This window comes from Musca vetustissima, unplaced genomic scaffold, assembly GCF_032173495.1.
Source record: "Musca vetustissima isolate MV318-11 ecotype Yass unplaced genomic scaffold, APGP_CSIRO_Mvet_v1 utg8356, whole genome shotgun sequence".
NCBI lineage: Eukaryota > Metazoa > Arthropoda > Insecta > Diptera > Muscidae > Musca > Musca vetustissima.
This window is the reverse complement of record NW_026878408.1, coordinates 195,813-208,090: the sequence shown is the minus strand read 5'-3', so window position 1 is coordinate 208,090 and position 12,278 is coordinate 195,813. Positions and strand designations below refer to the sequence as shown.

Below are 12,278 nucleotides of genomic sequence, written 5' to 3'. Positions count from 1 at the left end.
TATTTGATTAAATATTAATATGGATTTATAAATGCATAATTTTTATCAAGCGGATTTGGCACCTGTTTTTTGTGAGGGGCTTAATCACACCATAGAAACGTGCCTCGAAGTGTCAAATAGTTAAAAAGCGATAACGATAATGCAAAATTTAATACCCTTAGAATTGCAAATGGACATTGGATTGGATTTATTTCTACGACAATATTCCGAAGTTTGGCCTTGTATTAAAGATTTTCTATATTCAGTGGCAGAATGCTGTTGGAATCTTCAACACAATTTAAAGAGTTCGGAATGTATTTGCCAAAATCCACGCTTTCAAATGTTAGCCTTGCAAAAAATATTTTGAAACAAGTAAAAAAGCGTTAAGTTCGGCCGTGCCGAACTTTTGATACCCTCCACCATAGATATACTGACAGGTATTTGAAATGAAAATGTAGGGAAAATACCAAAAAGTGGACCTATACCGACATTTCTACAACGCGATTATGTAAACCATAATGTGAACCATGTCCCAGAAAACTTAGATTTAATCCAACCTGTGACTATCTTATTATTTCTTCCAAACTTAGTTCAGGTTCGAAGATGTGGACTATCGGTCCACTCCTTCTGATACCTCCAACACAGGGGCTAGGCCTAAATTGCGGGTTATAGTTCATGTATTGTTCATTATAGAACCTTTTTTTGGACCAAATCCATTTCAGAAAATTTTAATTTCATCCAAACTTTGTTCCAGTTTGAAGATGGGAAATATCGATCCACTCCTTCTGGTACGTCCCACACAGGGGCTAGGCCTAAATCCGGGCTATAGTTCATAGTATAGTATAGTATAGTATATAGTACATTATCGAACCTTAGGTTATATCCTCCGCAGGTGAAATGATTACAACAGAACCAAACCTAAACACAGAACAAATCAGATAACTATTTTAATATAAAATAGGGGGTTATATAGGGACTACGCCAAAAAAGGGGCGAATATTAATAATTTTTAGTAGGTAGATATGTTACCATATACGGCTAGAAAATACCAAATTGCAGCGAATTCGGTTGAAAAACGCGCTCAAGAACCCCAAAATACCGAAAGTTGGGGGTACCCTTATATGGGGGCTACCCGAAAAAATTGAGAGATTTAGTACCTATTAAGAACTCCAAATACTAAATTACAGCCAATTCGGTGGAAAAATACAACCAAAACCACAAAAATATTGAAAATTAGGTACCCTTATATGGGGACTATCAGAAAAAGTGGGCATATACTTATAATTTTTTGTGGAGACATTTAGTACCCAATAGGAACCCAACGTATCAAATTTCAGTGAATTCGGTAGAAAAACGCGCTCGAGAACCCCAAAATACCGAAATTTGGCGGGTACCGTTATATGGGAGCTATGCCTAAACGTAGACCGATATATTTCATCTTCGAACTTGACCTGCCTGCAGATAAAAGACAACCCTGAACCGATTTCAGGAAACTTAACATACATCATTCTAGACCTAATTGATTTCGCTGTGCCAAATTTCGTGCAAATCGAAAGATATATAGGGACTTTGGTACACCATTTACATTAAATCGGACGAAGATGTATATGGGAGCTATATCTAAATCTGAACCGATTTTCAGGAAACTTAACACACATCATTCTAGACCTAATTTATTACGCTGTGCCACATAATTTATTTCGCTGTGCCAAATTTATATATAATATATCTTAATCTCGACCGATATTCAGGAAACTCAACACACATCATTCTAGACCTAATGCATTACGCTATGCCAAATTTCGTGCAAATCGAATGATATATAGGGACTTTGGTACACCATTTACATTAAATCGGACGAAGATATATATGGGAGCTAAATCTAAATCTGAACCGATTTTTCTCAATTTCAATAGGGTTCGTCCTTGGGCCGATTAAGTGACATATGCCAAATTTCATGCAATTCGGATCATAAATGGGACCTGGACTTTGTTTAAAATTTAACATGGACAGACAGACAGACGGACATGCATAAATCGACTTAGAAAGTGATTCTATGCATATTATCAAAAGGAAGCATGTGTCTATCTCGTTTCCTTTTGCCTGTTACAAACTTATGCACAAAGACATAATACCCTGTACCACAGTGTGGTGAAGGGTGTAAAAACCACCAACACATACCATTCTGAAATCAATGAAAACTTGCATTCAAACGGGTAGACTTTTATTCTTTGGGGTACCGTTTGTTTGAGTAAGCCGTTTGAGTAACCGTTACATACGTCATTTGATTTTTGTAAGCACTCCATATTCAATTTAATACCCTCTGCCAAATTTCATGCAAATCGAACAAACATATGCCCTTCGGTGCACCATTTACATAAAATCGAACGAAAATACATATAAGACCTATATGAAAATCTGAACCGTTTTCAACAAAACTTATCACGCATAATTTTTTCCTCAAATGACATTCGCTATGCCAAATTTTGTCTCAATCGGACAAATATTGGGAGTTTTGTGCATCATGCACAAAAAATCGGACGAAACTACGTATGGGAGCTATATCTAAATCTGAACCGATTTTAAGAAAACTTCGCAGACATTAGCCTGGACTTAAATCAGACAAATATTGGAAGTTTGGTGCATCATTCACATAAAATCGGACGAAACTACATATGGGAGCAATATCTAAATCAGAACCGATTTTCTCCAACTTCAATAGGGTTCGTCCTTGGGCCAAAAAAGTGAACTGTTCACAAAAATGCATGGACGGACAGACGGACATGCGTAATTCGACTCAGAAAGTGATTCTATGCATATTCTCGATTCCTTGTGCCTGTTACAAACATATGCACAAAGACATAATACCCTGTACAACAGGGTGGTGAAGAGTATACAAATCCAGGCCTTTGTAAGGTAGTAAAAAAAATATTTTTTAAAAATTCACGGCTTTGTAAGGTACCCAAATAAATATGTTGTTTAAAAAATCTACGATTCAAATTAGTCTTTTTAAAAAATCTACTTTTTTATTGGGCATTAAAAATATGTTTTAAGAAATCTACGTTCTATATTAGGCATTAAAAATATTGCGCTTCGTATGACGCCTTGAACTTATTTTTTTTAATATACGCTTCATACTTGGCTTTGAAAATATTTTTTTAAAAAATATACCCTACTTACTAGGCCTGGAAACAAATAAATCTACTTTTCTTATTAGATTTTAAAAAATATTTTTAAAAACTCTATACTTAATATTAGGCCTGGAAAAATTATTTTTTAATTCCCCTCTATTAGACACCCTTTAAAAATATATTTGTTAAAAATCCAATAGTGGTCTTATTAAACATATTTCTGAATGCCTTCCTATTAAATATAATCGTCGAAGTAGAGGACCATATAAATTTATATCTCTATGTATTTTCTTTCTCTTTGATCTCGCACAATATAACCAATGCGACGTCTTGTATACATTTACTTGTGCGCTGGGTTGTTGTTATCATTGAAGTTTTCTCATACGAATCTATTTTTAGCTCATGCTTGCCAACAACAAGTGTGAGTGTGCTTGTGTGTCTCAGATTTTGTACATTCACTGGCTGATCTCTCTTGTGTTGGCACTACTTGTTGACGAGTGTGTGCATGTGTGTGAAAACTTCAATTTTTTAACGAACCGTTAACTGGCTCGTTGGTCTAGGGGTATGATTTCCGCTTAGGGTGCGGGAGGTCCCGGGTTCAAATCCCGGACGAGCCCAAGTGAAATATGTTTATTTATTTTTTTTATTAATTTTTTAATAAATAGGGGAGAGGGGGGCAACTTTGAACGTGGGGCACCTTTGAACAGCGCTCATAAAATCTTGGTTTAATATTTTTCCGACCCGCAACCACATTTTTGTATATGGCAATCTTGTTCTCTATATGCGTGAACCACTTTGGCTTGCTTTTTCAGTTGTCGAAAAATTGTGCATGGGTGACCATGTTTTCTCAGTGTCATTGTAAACTTTTATTCATTTGGTTGTAAGGGCGCAGGAAGAATTCTGTGATAGTTTTCTTTCGTCAAACAAATTTTTTGCATTCCAACAATCATTTCAAACATAACTAATGTAATTTCTTTCATATATATTTATTACAAAAAAAGTTATTTTAAATTTCCGTAAAATGCCATGGGTGGGGCACCTTTGAACATGCCCATTAAACTCGAGTAAAAAAAGGAGTTTTTAACTTTTGGCTTGGATTTCTCAAAATTTCAAATGGGCTAATAAGATTGCGAAATTAACTGTATTTTTCACCATATTAATTTGTATTTTTAAGACATTTTATGTTTTAATAATTTTTGATCTAAATTTTTTAAATTTTGAATATTCTTTATATTTTTTTTAATGAATTAATGCATTTCTGATATGTATGAATAAAATACATACATATTTGAACATAAACACTGTAAAAAACCATGTCGTTCGAAAATGCTAACCCCTGTTCAAAGGTGCCCCCTTGGGGGGGCAGTTTTGAACACTTTGAGTTCGTCCATTAAAACAGTTATAAAATATATTTATCAAGCTTATAGTATGTCATATGTATATTCATTTTAAAGGTTACATATGTACCTATTAGTTAAAATTTATAAGAAACCAAAAATGATAAAATAAAAAAATTTATAAGGCTTGAAAGCAAAAAGTGTTCAAAGGTGCCCCCCTCTCCCCTATTGATTTATGAAGAAGAATTTAATAATATAATTTTTTAATAAAAAAATAAGTATTATTTTTAAAAATACTTTGAATGTAAATTAAAAAAATTGTTAGCAAAAATAAAATATATCTAAATAAAAATTAAAAAAAATAAATAATAAATTCATGTTCCAAAAAAAAAGAAACAAGTGAAAAAGCGTTAAGTTCGGCCGGGCCGAACTTTGGATACCCTCCACCATAGTTATACTGACAGATACATGCAATGAAAATATAGGGAACATACCAAAAAGTGGGCACATACCGATAATACCGATTTATGTAAACCATTATGTACATTAAATACAAACTTCGGCAATTTTTAATGGGGATTTTTCCTAAAATCTGTATGATCCAAAAAGTGGACTGATATTTATAACGCATTGTAGAGTATGAAATCCTCAAACTACTGTAATTTAGATTACAATGTTATATGAGGCTATGCCTAAAGAGGGACCAATATTGATTACATAGTGTAGGAAATAGTGAATATTTGGGGATATCATCATATGAGGGCTATGCCTAATTAATGACCGGTATATGCCAATTTTCAACCAAATATTTTAATTGTTTATCTCAATTCTTTCCGTCAGGAGGTATCACGATATTGAGGATATGCCTAAATGTCTGCCGATATATTTCATTATCATCATGTTTGAGTTTTTTTATCACAATATCTTTAGAAGGCGGAATGCTTACAACAGATGGCTAAATAGTCTTTGTAGGGTAAAAATTGACTATTCCCCGTAACGACTAACCAACCGCAACAGGCGGAACAAATCAGTAAACTATTTTAATATAAAAAAGGGGGTTATATGGGGACTACCCCTAAAAAGCGGTGAATATTAATAATTTTTGGTGGGGAGATTTGTTACCATATACGACTACAAATTACCAAATTTTAGCGAATTCGGTTGAAAAACGCGCTCAAGAACCTCAAAATATCGAAAATCGGGGGTACCCTTATATGGGGGCTACCCGAAAAAATTGACCTATATTTATAATTTTTTGTGAAGAGATTTGCTACCCAATAAGAACTCAAATTACTAAATTACAGTCAATTAGGTGAAAAAATCCGGTCAAAACCCCCCAAAAACTGGAAATTGGGAGGTACCCTTATATGGGGGCTACCAGAAAAAGTGGACCTATATTAATAATTTTTAGAGGGGAAATTTGGTACCCAATAAGAACCCCATGTACCAAATTTCAGCGAATTCGGTTGAAAACCGCGCTAAAGATCCCTAAAATACCGAATATTGGGGGGTACCTTTATATGGGGGCTACCCGAAAAAATTGACCTATATTTATAATTTTTAGTACAAAAATTTGCTACCCAATAAGAACTCAGCCAATTCGGTGAAAAAATACGGTCAGAACCCCCCAAAAACTGGATATGGGGAGGTACCCTTATATGGGGGCTACCAGAAAAAGTGGACCTATATATATAATTTTTAGTAGGGATATTTGGTACCCAATAAGAACCCAATGTACCAAATTTCAGCTAATTCGGTTGAAAAACGCGCTAAAGAACCTCAAAATACCGAAAATTAGGAGGTACCGTTATATGGGGGCTACCAGAAAAAGTGGACCTACACTAATAATTTTTTGTGGAGGCATTTAGTACCCAATAAGAACCCAATGTACCAAATTTCAGCGACTTCGGTTGAAAAACACGCTTAAGAACTTCAAAATACCGAAAAATGGGAGCTATGCCTAAACGTGGACCGATATAGCCCATCATCGAACTTGACCTGCCTGCAGACAAAAGACGACTCTATGCAAAATTTTGGGGCTCTATCTCAATTCGTTTAGACGCTAGAGTGATTACAACCGACAGACGGACAGACGGACATGCTTAGATCGTCATAGAATTTTACGCTGATCAAGAATATATATACTTTATAGGGTCGGAAACGATTATTTCGATGCGTTACAAACGGAAAAACAAAACTAATATACCCTCCATACTCTGGTGGAGGGTATAAAAAAAGTTACAAATTATTTTGATTTACAAATAAAAAAGCATTTTCTGACATATTAAAAAAAATTAGTTTTATTTTGAAAAATGCGTTCAATGTAAATTTAAAAATAATACGTAATGAAATCAATTATTTTATATAAAATATTTTAAAATTAAAATTCAATTGATTTAAAAAAAATAGTCTACATAAAATTAAAATTATTTTAAATTAAAAATGTTTGAAGGCTATTTGAACATAACTTTTTTTTGAAAATGTTCCGCCCCACTTTTTAATATTTTTAAGGTCTCAGCTGCATTTTTTGTGTGCTAAATGTCTGTAATTTATTATTTTAGGTTCTTAATGAATCCTTAGCGTCAAAAATAATGATTTACAATCTTTAATTTATTTTAATATTTTTTGTTAAATGCCTTCAGATTTGGAACACGGCTATGAGGGCTTGCGTGCTTCGAAAAATTAGACTCAGTTTTTGTGCCATCAAAAAATGTAATGGTTTTCGGATTTTTTTTTTTTTTTTTTTTTTTTTGTCAAACACCATTCATTTATAACTTTTTTAAAGCAGCAAATGGTAATGACAGTAGCTCGACATGGTGTTTAAGGCATACTACCGGTCCGAGATACGATATGTGTGTCGGACCTCAATATTCAATGATAAATATTTGAAAAAAAAATCCAAAAACAAAAAAAAATTGTTTGGGTGAAGGAAATTAAATGTTATTTGAGACTGATTGACTGACAAATTAAAAAAAAACGAAAACGAAAAAAACACTTAAAAAAGTGTTACGCATTGGTTTTGCAAATGACACCGCCAGCAAAATTAAAAAAAAAATCACCCATCATTAATCATCGGACATAAATTAATATTGTGTTTGTCAGGTTCAGACGTTTATTTCTCAATATCTATGAGGTTCTCAAAACAATTTTGAAATGTGTGTGCGTGTGTCTGTGCGCCAGTGATTAATTATTCAATAAATTATTAGTTAATTATCAAACCTATTATTAACAACGAAAGGAAATGAAATTTAACAAAACGAAACTTAATTGATTGCTGTCTAAAAGTGAACAACAACAAAAACAACACCAACAAAAATGTGAAGGGTTTTTTTGTTGAAGTTTTTTTCTCATTTTTTTTTAATATTGTTATTTTTGTGGTCCTAAGTCTGCAAAATAAATGATCAACTGACTGACAATTTGACTGACTAATTATACACTCCAATTTTGCCATGTTTCATTTTTGGTTTCTACGTTTCTATTTTTTTTTTTTTTTGTTCGTTTTCTTTAAAATGATTGATTATTTTCTGACATTTTTATGATTTAAAGTCATGCTTAAACACCCAAATTACCATTCGGAACTCTCAAAATCGAAAATGCAAAAAATAAAAAAACAACATACCACATACATATCTCGTGACTAAGATTGATTATGTTCGCTCATTCGTTTGGGATTTTTTGGGGCAAGTTTTGGAGGGGAATAAATGATGCCAATACCCCGACACCACCACTAATTGTGTGCATTTCAAACTAGGTGGGGGAAAGAAACTCATTACATCAATCAAAAACTGATTATGTTAATGGAAGTTTAGATAAATATTTATGAGGGTGGAAGGAAAATATTGGGAACATTTTATATTCGCCTAGGTCGTGTATTTATACCCTTCACCACACTGTGGTACAGGGTATTATGTCTTCTCTGTGCATATGTTTGTAACAGGCAAAAATAATCGAGATAGACCCATGGTTGCTTTTGAGAATATGCATAGAATCACTTTCTGAGTCGAGTTATGCATGTCCGTCCGTCCGTCCATGTGTTTTTGTTAACAAAGTACAGGTCGCATTTATGATCCGATTTGGATGAAATTTGGCACAGGTCACTTAATTGGCCCAAGGACGAACCCTATTGAAATTGGAGAAAATCGGTCCACGTTTAGGCATAGCTCCCATATAAGAGTGAATTCGCTGAAATTTGGTACTTTGAGTTCTTATTGGGTAGCAAATCTCCCTACTAAAAATTATAAATATAGGTCCATTTTTTCGGATAGTCCCCATATAAGGGTAGCCCCAATTTTCGGTATTTTGGGGGTTTTGATCGCATTTTTGGACCGAATTCGCCTAAATTTTGTACTTTGAGTTCTTATTGGGTAGCAAATTACCCTACTAAAAATTATAAATATAGGTCAATTTTTTCGGATAGTCCCCATATAAGGGTACCCACAATTTTCCGTATTTTGGGGTTCTTGAGCTCGTTTTATAACTGAATTCTCTGAAATTTTGTACATTGGGTTCTTATTGGGTACCAAATTACTCCACTAAAAATTATAAATATAAGTCCAGTTTTTCTGGTAGTCCCCATATAACGGTACCCCCAAATTTTTGGTATTTTGGGGGTTCTGATCGTATTTTTCGACCGAATTGACTGTAATTTAGTACGCCGAGTTCTTATTAGGTAGCAAATCTCTCCACTATAAATTATAAATATAGGTCAATTTATTCGGGTAACCCCAATATAAGGGTACCCCCCAATTTTCAGTATTTTGGGGTTCTTGAGCGCGTTTTTCAACCAAATTCTTTGTAATTATACCCTACACAATTATGTTGTCAGGGTATTATAGGTTTGTGCAGCCCAAAAAGTTTGTAACACCGCGAAATATTGGTCCTAGACCCAATACCGATCGTCATATCTCGACTAGCTGAGTCGATCTAGACATGTGTGTCCGTCCGTCCGTCTGTCCAATATAATTTGTAAACACGATACAGGCCACAGTTATGGACCAATCTTCACGAAACTTTGCATGTAGGATGGGTTCTGGCCAATGAAGACCCCTATTGTTTTTGGGAAAGATCGGTTAATATTTAGAGGATGAAATGGACCAAATACTAAATTTTTTTCGGTTTTTCTGGTCGCTCCAGAGGCCGCAATAATGGGCCGAACATCGTGAAATTTTGCATGGAGAAGGGGATCGGGCCAACGAATCAGCATGCCTGTTTTGATAAAGATCGGTCAATATTTAGCGGGTCAAATGGACCCTGACATTTGTGTGAAAAATGACAAAATTTGTATTCTATAGCGTATATATTTATACCTGAAGGACATAGACCCGAGAAGTTGATATTATATCCAAGAGGAGTGGTTGACCTTTAAATTAATACCAATTATATTGTTGTATGTTCTCGGATATGGGAGATACACCTAAATATTTACTGGTATCTCCGTATTCGTATATTATTTAGTAACCCATTATCACTCTAGAGAGCGGAACTATACCGCTGATCGCTTTGAAATGTTCCATGAGGTTCCAGGTTCCACAACGCTTATAATTTTCGGTGATGATCAGATAATAATTTTTGAATGAATTGGACCGAAAACTTAATTTTTTGTGTTATTTTCGAGTCGATCTATAGACCACAAATGAAAGCCGAACATCACAACACAACCCACTGTGAAGGGAATCTGGATAATAGCTGTACTGAATACTCGTAATATTCGGAAAATATGTCAGTGTGAGGAAGAGGTGCTGTTTATCTCTAATCGGGCAAGTCGGTGCAAATATCACGAAATATTGCCCAGGCTCGGTATAAACATGGTAGTTGTTTAGGGTATCGTATGGTCGGCCCCGTCCGACTATACTGCTCCGCTCACTGGTTTGTTTTTTTATACCCTTCACCACACTGTGGTACAGGGTCTTATGTCTTTGTGCATATGTTTGTAACAGGAAAAAGGAATCAAGATAGACCCATGGTTCCTTTTGAGAATATGCATATAATCACTTTTTAAGTCGATTTATGCATGCCCGTCCGTCCGTCCGTCCGTCTGTCTGTATGACCATGTTAAATTGTAAACAAAGTACAGGTCGCATTTATTATCCGAATTGGATGAAATATGGCATACGTCACCTATTTGGCCCTATTGAAATTGGGAAAAATCGGTTCAGATTTAGATATAGCTCCCATATATATTTTCGTCCGATTTAAGGTAAATGGTGCACCAAAATCCCTATATATCTTTTGATTTGCACGAAATTTGGCACAGCGTACTTAATTAAGCCTAGAATGATGTGTGCTAAGTTTCATAAAAATCGGTTCAGATTTATATATAGCTCCCATATATATTTTCGTCCGATTTAAGGTAAATGACGCACCAAAGTCACTATATATCTTTCGATTTGCACGAAATTTGGCACAGCGTACTTAATTAAGCCTAGAATGGTGTGTGCTAAGTTTCATAAAAATCGATTCAGATTTATATATAGCTCCCATATAAATTTTCGTCCGATTTAAGGTAAATGGTGCACCAATATCCCTAAATATTTTTCGATTTGCACGAAATTTGGCACAGTTTACTGAATTAAGCCTAGAATGATGTGTGCTAAGTTTCGTGAAAATCGGTTCAGATTTAGATATAACTCCCATATATATTTTCGTCCGATTTAAGGAAAATTGTGTACCAAAGTCTCTGTGTACCTTTCGATTTCCACGAAATTTGGTACATCGTACTGAATAGAGTCTAGAATGATGTGTGTTAAGTTTCGTGAAAATCAAAAATGCGACGTCTGTTAAGATTCATCTGTTGAATTTACCCAAAGTGGTGAAGAGTATCATATAGTCGGCCCCGCCCGACTTTACCACTTTCCTTACTGGTTTTGAAATAATTTATTTCAGGGACTATTAGAGGTATGGGCATGGATTTTTTATAAAAGTTATTGAGAGGTTATTAGAGGTCTAGGTGTGGATTTTTTTAAGAATTTATTTCAGACACAAAAGAATTTATTTTTGGCACAAAAATAGGCATAGGCGTGCATTTTTTAAAGAATTTATTTTTGGCACAAAAATAGGCATAGGCGTGGATTTTTTAAAGAATTTATTTTTGGCACAAAAATAGGCATAGGCGTGGATTTTTTAAAGAATTTATTTTTGGCACAAAAATAGGCATAGGCGTGCATTTTTTAAAGAATTTATTTTTGGCACAAAAATAGGCATAGGCGTGGATTTTTTAAAGAATTTATTTTTGGCACAAAAATAGGCATAGGCGTGCATTTTTTAAAGAATTTATTTTTGGCACAAAAATAGGCATAGGCGTGGATTTTTTAAAGAATTTATTTTTGGCACAAAAATAGGCATAGGCGTGCATTTTTTAAAGAATATATTTTTGGCACAAAAATAGGCGTAGGCGTGGATTTTTTAAAGAATATATTTTTGGCCAAAAATAGGCGTAGGCGTGGATTTTTTAAAGAATTTATTTTTGGCACAAAAATAGGCGTAGGCGTGGATTTTTTAAAGAATTTATTTTTGGCACAAAAATAGGCGTAGGCGTGGATTTTTTAAAGAATTTATTTTTGGCACAAAAATAGGCGTAGGCTTGGATTTTTTAAAGAATTTATTTTTGGCACAAAAATAGGCGTAGGCGTGGATTTTTTAAAGAATTTATTTCTGGCATTCGAGGATCTTAAATTTCGTAAAATTTCGAATTAATTGCTGTAGAGATAACACTTTACAATCCCTCAAAAAATTCCCAAACTTTGTTGTGTAGTTCAGAAGTCGTATGACGTACATCATGACGAACATGACGTATATTATTAACCAAAATTTTAAAACCCACATAAATTAGTTT

The 12,278-nt window shown here is 34.2% G+C and overlaps 1 non-coding gene across 1 annotated transcript; it reads left to right on the top strand.

Annotated features, from left to right (window-relative positions):
- The first annotated feature begins 3,655 nt into the window (after positions 1 to 3,655).
- On the top strand, positions 3,656 to 3,727 carry Trnap-agg (transfer RNA proline (anticodon AGG)). The gene has a single exon. It is a non-coding gene; the product is annotated as a tRNA-Pro (tRNA).
- The last annotated feature ends 8,551 nt before the right edge of the window (positions 3,728 to 12,278 follow it).